The 16,283-nt window shown below is 40.2% G+C and overlaps 1 protein-coding gene and 1 pseudogene across 6 annotated transcripts in view; one reads left to right on the plus strand and one right to left on the minus strand.

Annotated features, from left to right (window-relative positions):
* USP48 (ubiquitin specific peptidase 48) overlaps window positions 1–16,283 on the plus strand; it is an 83,181-nt gene that overhangs the window by 9,659 nt on the left and 57,239 nt on the right. The window lies entirely within an intron of this gene.
* Window positions 3,919–4,108, minus strand: LOC112929843 (guanine nucleotide-binding protein G(I)/G(S)/G(O) subunit gamma-5 pseudogene; annotated as a pseudogene).

Here is a 16,283-nt window from a genome sequence, read left to right on the forward strand (position 1 = left end):
AAAAAGTTTTTTGTATTTGGGACAATTTTACAAAGGAAATAGAAGAAAAAATTCATGGATTTAATTCTTTTGTTTTCTGTGTAACATTAAAAGAAATCCTTTAACTTTTTTTTTTTGTAAAACAAATTGAAATTTAGAGTCCAGGATGGCACAAGATGCTTTTCTTATGGCTTTATTTATTAATCCTTAGCTGATGTGAGTTCCAATTTGAGAAGTACGGATAAGCTAAAATGAAATGTAGTTAACACTGGGCTTCTAAGGAGTCTGAGCTCACTGCTAACTTGAACTCCTCTCAAGTAAAAGCCACCACCTAGAGAAATATGTTGTAATATTTTCGTAGTAATCCCCTTTTGATTTTTCTGCATGTACATAAAAACAATGCCATCAAAAAAAAAACAATGCCATCATGTTTTATGTGCATTTTGAAGAGTTACTTTTGAACTTAATAATAAGAGTGTGTCCCCAGGGCATTACAGAGTTTATAAAATACTAATTTCTAATCGTTGCATATATTCCATTTTACAAGCCTGAAAGTATTTTTCCTATTTGCATTTGCCTACTTGCCTTATTCTCCTTCTCCCCTTCTACTAATTTCTTTAAGTTCTTCATGAGCTTCCTTATAAGGAAATATTTTTTCTATTTTGTTTATTTTCTTAGAACAAAAATTGTAGAAGTTTTATGAAGATTCCTTTTTTGGGTAAGATTTTATTTATTTGAGAGAGTGAGCCAGCAGCAGGGAGAGAGAATCTGAAACAGACTCCCTGCTGAGCTTAGAGACTAATGAGAGCCTCCATCCTATGACCCCTGAGATCAGGACATGAGCCAAAAGCCAGAGTTGGACGTTCAACTGACTGAACCCCCCAGGCACCCCAAAAGTTAGATGAACATTCTTAAGGTTCTTTATTTCCTCCCACCATCTTTGTACAGTACCTGAACATCCCTGTCTTTGTGTCCTTGCCATCGAGTATGACATTTTAAAGACTTGTGAGTTTTATAATGTATCAGTGAAGTTGGAAGGTATTTTTTCTTCTTTTTTAAAGATTTTGTTTATCTATTAGTGTGCACAAGTGGGAGTGGGGCAGTGATGGAGGGAAAGGGAGAAGCCCCACTGAGCAGGGAGTCTAATGTGGGGCTCAGTTCCAGGACACTGGGGTCACCACCTGAGCCAAAGACAGATGCTTAACTGGCTGAGCCACCCAGGCACCCTGGAAGGTATTATTTTTTTCAAACATGAAGCCATTTCCCAAATTGTATAAAGAAATGTTTCAAGTCATCCTCCTTAGAGAACTAAATCCCACTGTAAGGGGAAAATTCTGAATTGTAATGGTTCACTAAGCCTATCCACATAGGGAAAGAGTTGATTTGCCAGTCAGCCCATCCTCTGTCTTACCTTCCAGGGTTTTTCCTTTAATACCAATTAGGTGGAAAGTAGATTCATTAGTAAGTAGAGTCATAGTATTTCTGAGTTGGCTCACTTTTTAAATCCATTTTGCTTGGCTAATCTCTTTCTCTAATAGAAGTTTGAATTTCAGGCCAACTGATTTAATATGCTTATTATAAGAGTATTTGGTATATTGGTAATTTTTATGGGGTGCAGTGTTTGAATCCCAATTTAGTGAGGTATAACTTAGGGTATGGAAAAGGAAGATTTTTCACTTTTGTTAGGTGGCAGAGCCTCAAAGGTTGATTGGATTCTAAAACTTAGAGTACATACTTAATTTTAAAAAAATATCCAATAAACTATTTAAAGGAGGGCTAACACTATAGGACAACTTCCGTCTGGAATATTTAACGTAGGTTTGGTGTTGAATTTTATTGACTTTGTTAGTTGCATCTCAAACTTTTTTTGCCTAAGTTCTAGAAGGGGGGCACACATACCAAGGGACCTGGTTATAGTTGTTTTGTTTTTTTTATTTTTGCCTACCTGGAGTATGTCTAATACCCTGAGACCTTGATACAATAATGCCATGAATAAAAACACTAAAATTTTCAGTCATTAGAACCTGGAGTTTAAATTATCTTGTTCCTCATTTATTTTCACTGCTTCAGGAAAATAGGTACTTTAGTAACATAAGTAAACCACTTAGGTACACCCATAGGGTTACATTTAAGTCCATGAACACCTGTTCCCTCCTTATTAATCACCCAATGTCTATGGGTTTTTTTTTTTTTTTTCCTCTTCCAACACTCAGTTACTTAAACTGGTGACACCTGGGTGGCTCAGCAGTTGAGCATCTGCCTTTGGCTCAGGGCCTGATCCAGAGTTCCAGGATCAAGTCCCACATTGGGTTCCCCACAGGGAGCCTGCTTCTCCCTCTCCCGGTGTCTCTCTCGCTCTCCCTCTCGCTCTCTCTCTCTCATGAATGAATAAATCAATAAATAAATCTTTAAAAATAAAAATCAAAAAATAGTAAACTCTACACTCAATTTGGGGCTCAACCCAAAACCCAGAGATCAAAATTTACATGCTCCTCCAACTGAGCCAACCAGGTGCCCCAGTATTGTTTTCTAACACTGGAAAAAAAATGTGGCATATGGTAATATTCCATTCTTTCCTGCTGGACTTTTTTTTTAGGTTTTTATTTAAATTCCAGTTAACATGCAGTGTAATATTAGTTTCAGATGTACAATATAGTGAAATAAATGAACTCCTTTATCCCCATCACCTATTTAACCCACCGCACCCCCTACCTCCTAACTTTCTGGTAACCTTCACAATGTCTGTAGTTTACATTAGGATTTGCTCTTGAGTGTGTACATTCTGTGGGTTTGGACAAATGTATAGTGACCTATTGCCCATTATAGTATCATGGAATAATTTTCACTGGTTAAAATCCTCTGCCTTGAGCATTCATCCATCTCTCCCTCCTGCCATCCCATAACTATGTTTTTACTGTCTCCGTAGTTTTGCTTTTTCCAAAATGTAATATAGTTAAAAATAGCACATAGCCATTTCATACTGGCTTCTTTCAATTAGTAGTATGCAGTTAAGCTTTTTTCATGGCTGGATAGCTCATTTCTTAGTGTAGCATATTTCATTGGATGTACCACAGTTTATCTGTTATCACTTACCCATTATCACCTACTTAAGGATTTATTAGTTACTTCAGAGTTTGGCAATTAAGCCTAAAGCTGTCTTGTAAAGATTTGCAGGCAGGCTTTTATGTGGACAGGTTTTCAACCCTTTTGGATACCTACCCAGGACCACAAAGAGCATGATTTTTGTATGGCATAAGGAGTATGTTTGAATTTTTAAAATTATTTTATAGTATTCTGCCAACGTATATAAAATAATTGCTTTTGTGATACAGCAATTTGTGAAATGAATTCAGAGAGGTAGATGTTAAGGACTGACAAAATATAATTTTTCTATTTTTTAAATTTTATTTATTTATTCATGAGAGACACAGACAGAGGCAGAGACATAGGCAGAGAGAAGCAGGTTCCATGCAGGGAGCCCGATGTGGGACTCTGATCCCAGGTCTCTAGGATCCCACCCTGGGCCAAAGGCAGGCGCTCAACCAGTGAGCCGCCCAGGTATTACAAAATGGAAGTTTATATAGTATGGCACGTGTTCTAGGGATAAGCTTTTTTAAAATATTAAAAAAAAAATAAAAAATATATATTTTTTTAAAGAAATTTTGTTGTTTGAGAGAGATAGTGCGAGTGCACAAGCAGGGGTAGAACTAGGACAAAAGGGAAAGGGAGAAGCAGACTCCCCACCAAGCAGGGAGTCAGACATGGGACTCGATCCCAGGACTCTGGGATCATGACCTAAGCTGAAGGCAGATGCTTAACTGACTGAGGCACCTGGGCACCTCTAAGGATAAGCTTTTGTACAGGCTACAAATTTAAATCTTTTAGATATTCACTGTTTCATGAAGAGTGATGTAGAAAACCATCTGAAGATTCAGTTTACTACAAAAAGGAACAGACTTTCTGAGGTCTGAAGGGATTCATACTTGAAGATACCCAGAGAGCAGGAGGTGTGTTGGGCATTCTGCAGACAGAACTGTTTCAAATCTGCAAGCTGTGTGGGAATCCTTCACTCCAGAAAGAACTGTTGAACCACTTTCTTCATAGCAGCGATGCTGGAGGAACCAGACATGGTGCCTGTGAGAGTGGGGCAGGTTCAACTGTGTGGGGATCGGTGGAGTCGTGGGTCCGCGGGGACAGACCATAGAGCACCCCAGAGGGTGTTTCATTTTGTAAAACTGAACAGAACACCAGACTGTATTTTCTTTTTTTTTTCTTTTTTTTTTTTCCCAGACTGTATTTTCATAGTGGCTGTATCAATTTGCATTCCTTCCAGAGACCAAAGTTCCTGCTGATCCACATCCTCACCAGTGTTTGCTATTGTCAGGGTTACGGATTTTGGCCTTTGTAATAAGTGTATGGTGGTATTTACTTTGTATTTCCTTGCTGTCACATGACAGGGAGCATCTATAGTGATGTGTCTAAGATTTTTGGCTCATTTTTTGAAATTGGGTTGTTTTTCGTTATTTTTGAGTTTTAAGAGTTCTTTGTATATTTTGAACAACATCCTTTATCAGATGTCTTTTGCATATATTTTTCTTTTTTAAAAAAAAATTATTCATGAGAGACAGAGGCAGAGACACAGGCAGAGACAGAAGCAAGCTCCCCTCAAAGAGCCATATGAGGGACTCTATCCCGGATCCCGGATCAACACCCTGAGTGGAAGGCAGACAGTCTAATTTGCATATATTTTTCTCTCAGTCTGAGGCTTGTCTTTATTCCCTTGACAGAGTCTTTCATAGAAATTTTAATTTTAATGAAGCCCAGGTTATTTCTTTTCATGGATCCTATAGTGGTGCTATATCTAAAAAATCATCACGAAACCCAAGATCATAGATTTTTCTCCCTAAGTTATCTCTGAGGAGTTTTATTGTTTTTTGTTATTTATGTCTGTGATCCATTTTGAGTTAATTTTTGTGAAGAGAGTTCACTAAGTTAATATGTAATCACCAGCCTAATCAATAGAACATTTCCATCACCCCAGAAAGTTCCTTCATAATTCTTTTCCACCTAGTTCCCATCTCCCTTTAGGATCAGAATCATGATTCTGATTTCTTTCTACATAGATTAGTTTTGTTTGTCCTTGAACTTCATATTGATGGACTCTAGCTTTATTACCTTATTTGTTGGGATTCTTTTGCTCAACATCACACTTTTGAGAATCACCCATGTTTCATGTGTCAGTAGTTTTTTGAGGGTGAGGGGCGGAGGGGTATTCTATCATAATTTGGATGCCTGGGTGGCTCAGTGGTTGAGCAGCTGCCTTTGGCTCAGGACCTGATCCCCGGGGTCAGGGATCAAGTCCCACATTGGGCTCCTTGTGGAGAGCCTGCTTCTCCCACTGCCTATGTCTCTGCCTCTCTGTGTCTCATGAATAAATACATAAAATCTTTAAAAAAAAAAAAAAAAGAATTTATCCTAATTTGTATATTCGGTTGGTGGACATTTGGATCATCTACAGCTTTTTACTGTGTAAGTAAAAATTGCCTATAAATTTTCATGCATAGTGTTTGGATATTTGCATCCATTTCTTTTGGGTCCTCTTTCTACATACATTTACACTGTATACTATATGGATTTTCCATAGCTTATTCAACCAGTTCCCTATAAAGGACACTGGGCTTATTTTCAGTCTTGCTGTTAATAACAATGCTTCAATATATTACTTTTAATTTAAATTATTTTCCATGTGTGTAGACAAATCTGTAGAATAAATACCCACATGGGATTGCAGGCTGTCAAGGGTAAGTGCATTAATAATTTCAATAGATGCTGGAAATTGTTCTCCACAGAGATCATTCCATTTGTTAGACTCAGTAGCAGGGTATGAGAAACTGCCTGTTTCCCCATGGCCTCGTCAGGCTCTTTGACTTTGCCAGACTATAGGGGAGATGAGACATATCTGGGATGGAGCTAGATTATGCTGTGGGAATATATAACTCCCCAGTCTCAGTGACTTAAAACAACAAAGGCTTATATCTGAGCTAAGCTATGTGTGGATTACAAACTGGAAGTAGGTTGAGTGGAGGTGAGGTGGCTCCTCTTAGTCACTTGGATAACTGACACTGGGTAATAGCCGCCATTTGAAACACTCTCTGTACCACTGGAAGGTTTCAGTGTCCTGCAGTTAAATGCAAGCCTTAAAATTACACACATCATTTCTGCTCACAAATCATTGCCCAGAGCTTGTTTCTTGGTCCCACCAAAGATCCAGAAGGTAACTAGGAGGAGAGGATTGGTAGGTAAAATGCTCTTGGTGGTAACCAATTAAGGTGTCTCAGTCTAGTTTCATTTTGTGTTCCTCTTGCGGCAGAGGTTGAATGTCAGGGCCATTTGCATAGTTTTGAACTTCCTGTTAGGTCATTTCTGTGTTTTTATATTTTTAGTTTATCAGTTTGTAGGAGTTCTTTATGTAATAAGATTTTTGTGTGCGTGTGACATGAATTGCAAAACTTTTTCAGTTATTCTTTTTCTGCTTTGCTTATATGTTTTGTATACAGAAAGTTTTTTTTTTTTTTAAAGATTTTATTCATGAGAGACGCAGACAGAGGGGAGAGCAGGCTCTGTGCGGGGAGCCCATTGTGGGACTCGATCCCAGGACTTGAGGATCATGCCCTGAGCCAAAGGCAGATGCTCAACCCTGAGCCACACAGGCGTCCCACATTATAAGATTGAGTTAATGTAACTTTTATAGCTTCTGAGTTTTGAATCCTAGAAAAGTCTTTCTCATGCCAAGATTATAAAGAGATTTGTTGATGTTTTTTGTGTTGTGGTTTCAATAAACATTTAAGTCTTTGAGTCATTTGGAATTTGTACTGAAGCATGCTGTGAAGTGTGTGCCCAACTTGATCTTCTTCCAGATAGCTACCGCTTGTCCCAGCCACCACTTATTAAAAATTCTCTCTTTGAATTCCCTCCTGATTATCCTTTTAGGGGTTTCATTTTTGAATTTTGCTCTAATCCATAGTTTGCTTGATTTGATAAAATTCTAATCATTGTATAAAACTTAAAATCCATGAAGAGGCACCATGTGTATTCCGTGGCTGAGAATAATGGGAGGTGAGGTGTGTAATGAAGTTAGTTTAAAAGATTTTATTTATTTATTCATGAGAGACACAGAGGCAGAGACACAGGCAGAGGGAGAAGCAGCCCCCTTCGGGGAGCTCAATGTGGGACTCCATCCCCGGATCCTGGGATCAAGCCCTGGGCTGAAGGCAGATGCTCAACCTCTGAGCCACCTAGGTGTCCCTTTTTTTCTTCTTTTTTACAAGCAGGAGCTAGTACCTTGAGGTTCTCCCTACTGCCTTTCAGTTTGAAATCATGATGATGGAAGGAGGAGGGCTCTCTTTAGGGGTCTGGTAGGCTGCCCTTTGGCGACTTTTGACCCTCTGCTTGGACACTGAGCTATACTTCCTACAAAAAGATTTACTGACATTGTCTTAATTATTTGCTTTGAGGATTTTTTTTGTAACTAGCCCTGAGAAATTGAAAACTTTGGATGAATGGGCTATTTAATAGCAGCTTACATCTTAGTGGGATGAAAGAGATAAAACTTTTGGGTACAGTCTAACCTTAGGACTCTCAAAGGAAAACTACTATAGAGCCAGTAACCTCACCTTAGAATGGTAACTGCACATTACAAAACATGGTGAGCAAGGATACTGAAGCCTTGTCTGTCCTGTTTGCTGCATGCTGATTATCTCTTGGATCCTTTTGGTCAGATTTCAGAATTTCAGATGAATATCAAATTGTTAGATGAGGGGCGTGATCCCGGGATGCTGGATCCAGAGTCTCACATTGAACTCCTGGCAGGAGCCTGCTTCTCCCTCTGCCTATGTCTCTGCGTCTCTCTGTGTGTGTGTGTGTGTTTTTTTTTTTTTCCTGTTCTGTGTGTGTTTTTAATGAATAAATAAAATCTTTAAAAAAAATTGTTAGATGAGGGAACATTTCCCAAATTTCTAGATGTGAGTATTCTCAAAATATTTATTTCCATTCTTCCTTTGTTTAAGGTTTTATTTATTCATGAGAGAGACAGAGACCTAGGCAGAGAGAGCAGCAGTCTGATGCCAGACTCCATCCCTGGACCCTGGGATCACACCTTGAGCCAAAGGCAGACACTTCAACCACTGAGCAACCCATGTGTCCCATCCATTCTTCCTTTAAAAGAAGAAGTTTTAAATAATCCTGCATTCATAAAAACCTGATTTCTTTTTTCCCGACTCCCCGCACCAAAAAATGATCAGTAACAAGTGCTATTGATTTGAATTCTTACCTGTACTAACCTCTTATTTCTGATTCTCATTTGTAATCTCTTCTATTGTAAAAGCATCCCCTTTAAATTTCTCTCGATGCCTCCCCCCGCCCCCGCTGCTGTGCATGCACACACGTACATGAGAACATGAGTCAAGAAAAAATCTTTGAAAAAATCTCCTATTAAAGAAAAATAACTTAGAGGCTTAAAATTTGTTAAGCAGCAGGAGGAGGGGCACCTGGGTAGCTCAGTGGTTGAGTGTCTGCCTTCCACTCAGGGTATGATCCCTGAGTTCTGGGATCAAGTCCCACATCAGGCTCCCCTTGGGGAGCTTGCTTCTCCCTCTACCTGTGTCTCTGCCTCTCTCCATACCTCTCATGAATAAATAAAATCTTATAAAGCTCTTCCTTTCTTTTTCTTTTTTTTTTAAAGAATGTTGTTCATTGACAAAACTTGGGGAATCCTCAGGTGATTCTTACAAGTCACTAGTAGGCATAATTAGAGGATCTTTTAAAAAGTGCAAATCCGATTATTTTTCTTTTAAAAACCTTATGCTGGCTCCTTGTTGCTTCCTGGATGAAGTCCAAACTCTTACCACATTTTTTTTGTGGTGTTCTATGAACTGAGCTAGCCCCTGACTTCTACAGCCTCATTGTTCCTCCTGCCTTCTCCACAGCTGCCAGTGGCAGGAAGACTTCCTTCACGCTGGAGCATGGCAGGAGAACCTGCATTTATGTCCTCTGGCTTGCTCCTCCAGCCTTCTTTGTCCATAAAGCTCTCTGCTGCAATGATCTTTAGTCCTCCTCCCACATGGACTGAGTTCCTGAGCACCCCGGAGATGCTCACCTTCACAGCACTGCCTCCCTTCCTGTGGCATCTCAGCTGTGGAGCTCCATGCTTGATGCCACACTGCATTTGTCTCTGAAGCTCTTTTACCTGTCACCTCATGAGCTGTGAGCCTGCTTTTGATGCCTAGGAGTTGGTAGTTGGTCTTTCATTTCAGGATGCTTAGGCCCTATAATTATCTAAGCATCTGTGGTGATAGAATGTGTCAACCTTGTGAAGTCTGGTTGCTTTTATGAGAGGGTAGGTTTGGGTTCTATAAAATGATAGTGTTTACTGTTAACTCATGGTCGTTGTGACCTATCTAGTAGACATTTATTGATAGCAGTTTGAAACTGCCATGCAGCAGCCCTTTGAGCATCCAGACTGGTCTCAGTCAACAGCTAGGACCCAGAGCCTCTTCCAACTTGTTTGCATTAACTTCTGCTCTGGCTAGAGGTTAGAGAAGCAGAATGGTCTTACTGCCATGTGTATTACTCAAATGTTTTATAAACCTGAGGTTATTTTTTATAAAGGATTTTATTTATTCATGAGACAGACACAGAGAGGCAGAGACACAGGCAGAGGGAAAAACAGGCTCTATGCAGGGAGCCCTATGTGGGACTCAATCCTGGGACTCCAGGATCACACCCTGGGCTGAAGGCAGGCGCTAATAAACCACTGAGCCACCCGGGGATCCCCTAAACATGAATTTCTAAGGGGATTCAAATTAATAATGAATTACCAAAATATAAAATATCTGTCAAAATTTGGTTTGGTGTTCCTGATATTTGTGATAACAAAAACTGGGGTAAATACAGCTTGACACCGGTTTTGATTTTTTATTTTAAGTAAACTATACCCCACACATGGGCCGCAACTACCACCTTGTTTGTGGTCAAGAATCATATGCTCTACTGTCTGAGCCAGCCAAGGACCCGGAGGCTGATTTTATATATATCTATACTTATTTATCTATCTACCTAAGCTTTAAATGCCATAATTTCCCTTACAAGCACTAATTTAGTTTAATGGTTTTCAAAGTATATTCTAATTTCTCTTGTGAACTCTTCTCAAACTTTTTGAAAAATATATAAAAAATATCACTCCTGGGGCACCTGGGTGGCTCAGTGGTTGAGCATCTGCCTTCAGCTCAGGTCGTGATCCCAGGGTCCTGGGATTGAGTTCCATATCAGGCTCCCTGCAGGAAGTCTGCTGTCCCCCTGCCTATGTCTCCCTCTCTCTGTATCTCTCATTAATAAATAAATAAAATCTTAAAATCACTCCCTCTTTCGAAAAATCAGTCATAATAGAATTCTAAATCAATAGGATAGAAAGTTGTCTTGAGCAAGGTCATATGTCTCAAAGTATTGCTTGAAAAGAGTTTTATTTTTTTAAAAGATTTTATTTATTTATTCATGAGAGACACACAGAGAGGCAGAGACCTAGGCAGAGGGAGAAGCAGGCTCCCTGCAGGGAGCCCAACGTGAGATCCCCTGGGACTCCAGGATCACCCCCTGGGCTGAAGGCAGCGCCAAACCACTCAGCCACTGCTGAGTCATTCTTTTCAAACCACCCCCTTGAAAAGAGTTTTAATGGCTGCATAGTATTCCATCATATGACTGTACCGCTGTGCCATGGTTGAACATTGTCCCTGTGGTTGTGCAGGTGGCTTATATCTAAACCAGCCATTTTCTCTTATAGAAAATACTGATGACTTTCCTGTGTTTGGGCAGGTAGCTTATTTCTAAATAGTGATGATTACCTTTGAAAATATTTATGTTGGCTTAGGATATGTTCTTTAAAATGGTGGTTCTAGGTCAAAGGATGTGAAGACCACTATTTTTTATAGTATTATATGTATACTCAAATCGTTTTTCAGAAAACTTGTGCTGCTTAAGCAAAGCTTCGGTATAGACAGATCTTCCCTCAAAGCAGGAAAGTTGGCATCTGTGTGAAACGAAGTCCTAAGAGCTAAGAAACTAAGATGATGAGGAAAAGCAAAGGAATAGCTCTTTAAATGGGCTGGGAGCTCTACCGCTTGCATTCAAATAATGGTTTTTCTTTCAACTGCATAGCAACTATGAAATGTTATGAATTTTTGTCCATTGTGTTGTGAGATAACTCTTAAATGGCAGATCCTTGGAGATCTGTCAGAACAGCTCAAACTTCATGTCACTCTTTTAAAAAAGATTTATTTTTGAGAGAGCACATATCCCCCCCCCCCCCCCAGCCACACACACAAGGGGGCAGGCAGAGCTAGAAGCCAGCTCCCCACTGAGCAGGGAGCACGATCTGGGAGTCAATCCCAGGACCCTGGGATCACGACCTGAGCAGCCAAAGGCAGCCACTTACGAACTGAGCCATCCCACAGGCCCTCAAACTTCATCTCTTAGCTGTGGTTAATACTGAAGGAACGTAGTGGTTTGTACCTTAGATACCTAGCCTGTTTTACCAATCCTTTAGCTAAATAGTTTTTGATTTGTGGAAAATTGTTTCCTTTCTTTACAGTTTTGGGCATTACTGCAAACATCCCCCCCCACCCCTTTTAGATTTTATTTATTTGAGAAAGAGCAAGCGCGAGTGACAGGAGGGGCAGAGGGAGAAGCAGGCTCCCCTCTGAGCAGGGAGCCCAACTTAGGGCTTGATACCAGGCCCCAGGGATCATGATCTATCTGAGCCAAAGGCAGACGTTTGAAAGACTTGAGCCACCCAACTGTCCCTGTCTTTCCCTTCTTCCCCCCACCATCTAAGGGGTCCTCAAAGTATTGTTGATTTCCTCTCATAAACTTGAGGTTTCTTGCATTCTCATTGCCATTAATCTAGTTTAGGACATTATCCTCCACTAGGATTGCTGCCAAGGTGTTTTGCTGGCCTAAAATCACAGCAAGTCCTGTCACAGCTGCTTAGCATGTCATACCAAACATTTTGGAACCTATCCCTTGTCTACCATTTTAGCCACTTGGTGTTCTTCTATCACATGCTTCTGGAAAAAGTACCTGTTGGGATTCATCATTATGTTTAATTGCCAGAGTGGTGGTGTGTATTCTGTGGATATATGGCCAGGAGTAGAATTATTGAAACAAAATATTGGTGTCATTTAATATTTTGAGACATTTTCTCAAGTTTTTCCAAAAGGGTTGTTTACACTTCCTGTAGCTGGTGAGTGCACAGTGGCTCTCACTTTATCTTGGCTCATCATTGGAAAGTTTTTGCTGATTGCGTAAGAGAAAACCTCCTTCATGACTTTTAACCTTGCATTTCTTTGGATCTGAGTGTTTTCTTCCTCTGTTTGTTAACTAGTCTAAGAAAGTTCAGAGGAAGAGAGCAACCACTTTTAAGAATTAGGTCTGACAGAGACTGACGTGGTTTTTGGAGCATTAACCGGAAAAGCTTTAGTTCATGTTTGTTACTCTGAGACACAAGTGAGAGAACTTGAAACCAGCATAGCTGAAAGGAAAGTAGCTTAGTTAAGAGATCTAGAGAGAGGTTTTTTATGATTTTTGTTTTCAATTCAGGAAAGTTTGGACAAATAAGTCATGGTAAGGCAGGGATCTAGGTGGGCCAAGGAGAGTTTCATGAACTTCCTTCTGTTTCTGCTTCTCAAGCAAATCAGCATGTTGATTCCTTCTTACACAGTCAAGTTTTCCAAGTCCCACACCATCCAGAGGTGTCTGCTGCCACCTGAGAGGGACCATTGTTGTTTTTCTCGCATCCCTCACTTCCCATTTGGAATATCTTACGAGATTTTTGTTTTGGTGATGGATTGGAGCTGCATTTTAGTTCTTGCTAGTGTAGCCAGGACACGGGTGCAAGAGCACCTGGCTGCAGGGATCCCAGACAGACCAGGTTTGGCCATTCGCCACCGACAATCCAAAGGCAGAGACAGTAATGGTGAAACAAGAAAGAAATTTCACTGAGGCCAACACTGGGAAGACAGAGGACTAGCATCTCAAAAAATTGTCTCTCAAGTACCAAAAATACTCCCCAATTTCTGTAAGGAAGATAAGAGGCAAAGATTGGTGGGTACCTGCAGTGGGGGTGAGATTTTACTGCTTAGAGAGGGGCTGTGGTTCCCATCAGGGGATGCTTTTCCCGTAAGATCATTTACCCGAGTTAAAGAGATAGATGGAAAGAAGAATTTTATCAATTAGAAATTTCAAGGTCAAAATGAAGGTAGTTGAAGTCCTCTTGCCAGAACCACAGGATACGAGGAAGTTTGTTCTCTTAGGAGGCCACTATAGGGAAGAGGTAGGTGAATGTAGAAACTTAGCACATACAATAATACAGCAGTAGGCATCTGCCACATAAAATAAACTATTTTTTCTTTGGTCTCTAGACCCAGTGTGGGGCTCAAACTCAGAGCGTGAGGTTGAGTCACACGCTCTACTGAATGAGCTAGCCAGGCGACCCTAGAAACCAGTTCTTAAGCCAACCGATGTAGAAGTGTAAATCAGATGGGAGAGTAGGAGAGAGCCAGAGAAGAACCAGGTTGACTGCTTGCTCTACTTGGTTTTTGTGATTCGTTCTATGTTCCCCCTGTAGGCAGGAGGGATTTCTGAGAAGACCTGTGGCTAGTGGGTAGAGGATACAGTTAGTTATAAGGTTGTAGAAGTTTCTGTTACAGAGAATCTAAGTGGCATCACTGTCTAGTTTAAATCAGGGACACTTATGATCTTGAAAAGAGTTAACCTGATTTCTAAGTCAGCGGAAGCACATCCTGCTTTCTTTGGCCAAGTAGGTAACATAAATGAGTCAAATTGGCTGGGGGTATTTACACAGTAAATAGGTGAATCTTTCCAGGCAAATGTGTACCTGTCTTAGATTGTAAAACGCTCAGCCTTCTTGATTTCTTTCTACACAGGCTGATAGAAGTAAGTGTGCAGAAGTTTTTTCAGTGTGAGAAAATTGATACAAACATGATGAAAAATGATACTTGACACCCGTGGCCTACTCCTCCTGTGGATAAAATGAAGTTTGCAGTATTGGAGACTGATGAATGGGAGAGGTTTTCTTCTGTAGGAGGAGTCTAGCCTTCTGTAATGGTATTCTGTTCTGCTTCTTAGGTTGGCTTGGGAGTAATAGCTTGTAATTAGAAATGTTTTTACAATTTATACTTAAATAGATTCTCTACTTCTCTAAAAAAGACAACAAACAAACAATACTGGGCTCATGTGCAAAAGGCATAGCCACTATTTGGAAAGCTTTAATCCATTAGCTTAACTGCTTTTGTTGCAAAGCACTGCCACTGGTTTTTTTAGTTCTTATCTGAAAGTGTGGCCCTGGAGACCCATAAGACATGGGGCTGGTGCTTTTTCACTGCTTCATCTCATCTACGTGGTGATGGTGTTCTAGGTATTTGAACACTTAATTCAGTAATAACTAGCCAGCAATTAATTTAAGATGTGTACAAATAATGCCAGCACTCTAGAGCCAAATGATACAAATTGCTTTCAACTTCTCCCATCTATTTTGAAAGTCTTTTCAAAGTTAAACCCTATTTTCTGGAATTCTTAGGCCACAGCTGGAGCCAAGTTGAATGTTGGACCAAGTTGAATGTTCAAGATTTTGGGGTGGGGACAAAGAAAGACTACTTTTTTTTTTTATAAGTTCAGAATCACCAGAGCAAGAGAAGGAATAATTTTTAGCCTGGAGGCACAAAATGTTTCTGGAGACAAATTGAGGTATTTTTAAAAATTATTTAAGTAAACTGTGCCCAACATGGGGCTCAAACTCAATACCCCAAGATCAAACATCATGAGCTCCTCCTCCTGAGCCAGCCAGGCATCCCAGGAGAGCCTGCTTTCATGTTTCTCTTTTCCTGCTGGGAATAGGAGACTAAAATCCAAATGGTTGCGCAAGAACGATCTTCTGAGAATGTGTCTGTTGAAGTCACAGGAGAGTGCCTGTGTGTTATTGTGATGGATGACAAATGGTGGTTTTCTGATTTACTTCTAATTTGTGAATTGACTTTGTATAAGGATGGAATTTTCCCATCCCATGTCCATCCGTTTCACTATGGATTCCTATTTTATTCAGTAGATCAGAATTCTATCATTAATGTTTATTGTTTCAGATTTTGCCACATGGAATTTCCTTCAAGTTATCCTTTTAACATGCCACCCCCCCATCATTCTTTGAGTACATCCTTATTTGGGGGGCATACCAAGATGTTCCAGGTTCATCCTGTACTCTATCCAGCCTCAGAACCACTGTTTCTCCAAGGAGTCATGGATCCTTTGGGGAATACTTAGAAATCAAGACCTGGTTGCTAGGAGTGCTCATGTTAATGCTCATAGTCTCTTAGCTGAACCATCTCGTTGGCCTGCCCAATTAAATTTGATTTTAGACAACATGTATTATTTGGTAAATATATCTTTTTTCTGAAATTCAAGTAACTAGTGTTCTGTGGTTTATCTGCCTACAAGTTTAGACTTAGGTCTGTTTTTCCTGATTATTTTTTCTTCCATTATTTGTAATTCCCCAAGTCTATGTTTCCTTTATCCCCCATATATTTACTTTTAAATATAGAATATACAGAAAGAAGTTTTTTAGAATTGTTCAATTCTAAGGGAGAAGAAATGTGTGGGAAATATCAGAAAGGGAGACAGAACATAGACTCCTAACTCTGGGAAATGAAGTAGGGGTGTTGGAAGGGGAGGAGGGCGGGGGTGGGGGTGAATGGGTGACGGGCACTGAGGGGGGCACTTGACGAGATGAGCACTGGGTGTTATTCTGTATATTGGTAAATTGAACACCAATAAAAATAAATTTATTATAAAAAAAGAATTGTTCAATTCTCAGTGAAAAGGAAATTAAGACTTAGTATTCCTTTTATCTTTCGCCTGAGGACACTTCTGAATGAGCTTGCTGATTAATGACTTGAGATCTGGTTGTTAGTTCCTCATCCCCCTTCCCTTCATTGGATATGTTATTTAATTGAAATGTGTTTCTTGGGCAGCCCCGGTGGCGCCACATGTGTTTGTTTTGGGCTTAGGGTCCCCAAAGTAAGGGTGTGTGTGTGTGTGTGTGTGTGTGTGTGTGTGTGTTTGTGTGTGTGTAACATTCACACAGGCCCCCCCCACCCCCATTCAGCGGTGTATGGAATGGTATATTCAGGAAAGTGTCACACACCCCTCCAGTTTCTATGTAAACCCACTCGTGTTCTGAAAGT

Source organism: Vulpes vulpes, chromosome 2 (assembly GCF_048418805.1).
Source record: "Vulpes vulpes isolate BD-2025 chromosome 2, VulVul3, whole genome shotgun sequence".
NCBI lineage: Eukaryota > Metazoa > Chordata > Mammalia > Carnivora > Canidae > Vulpes > Vulpes vulpes.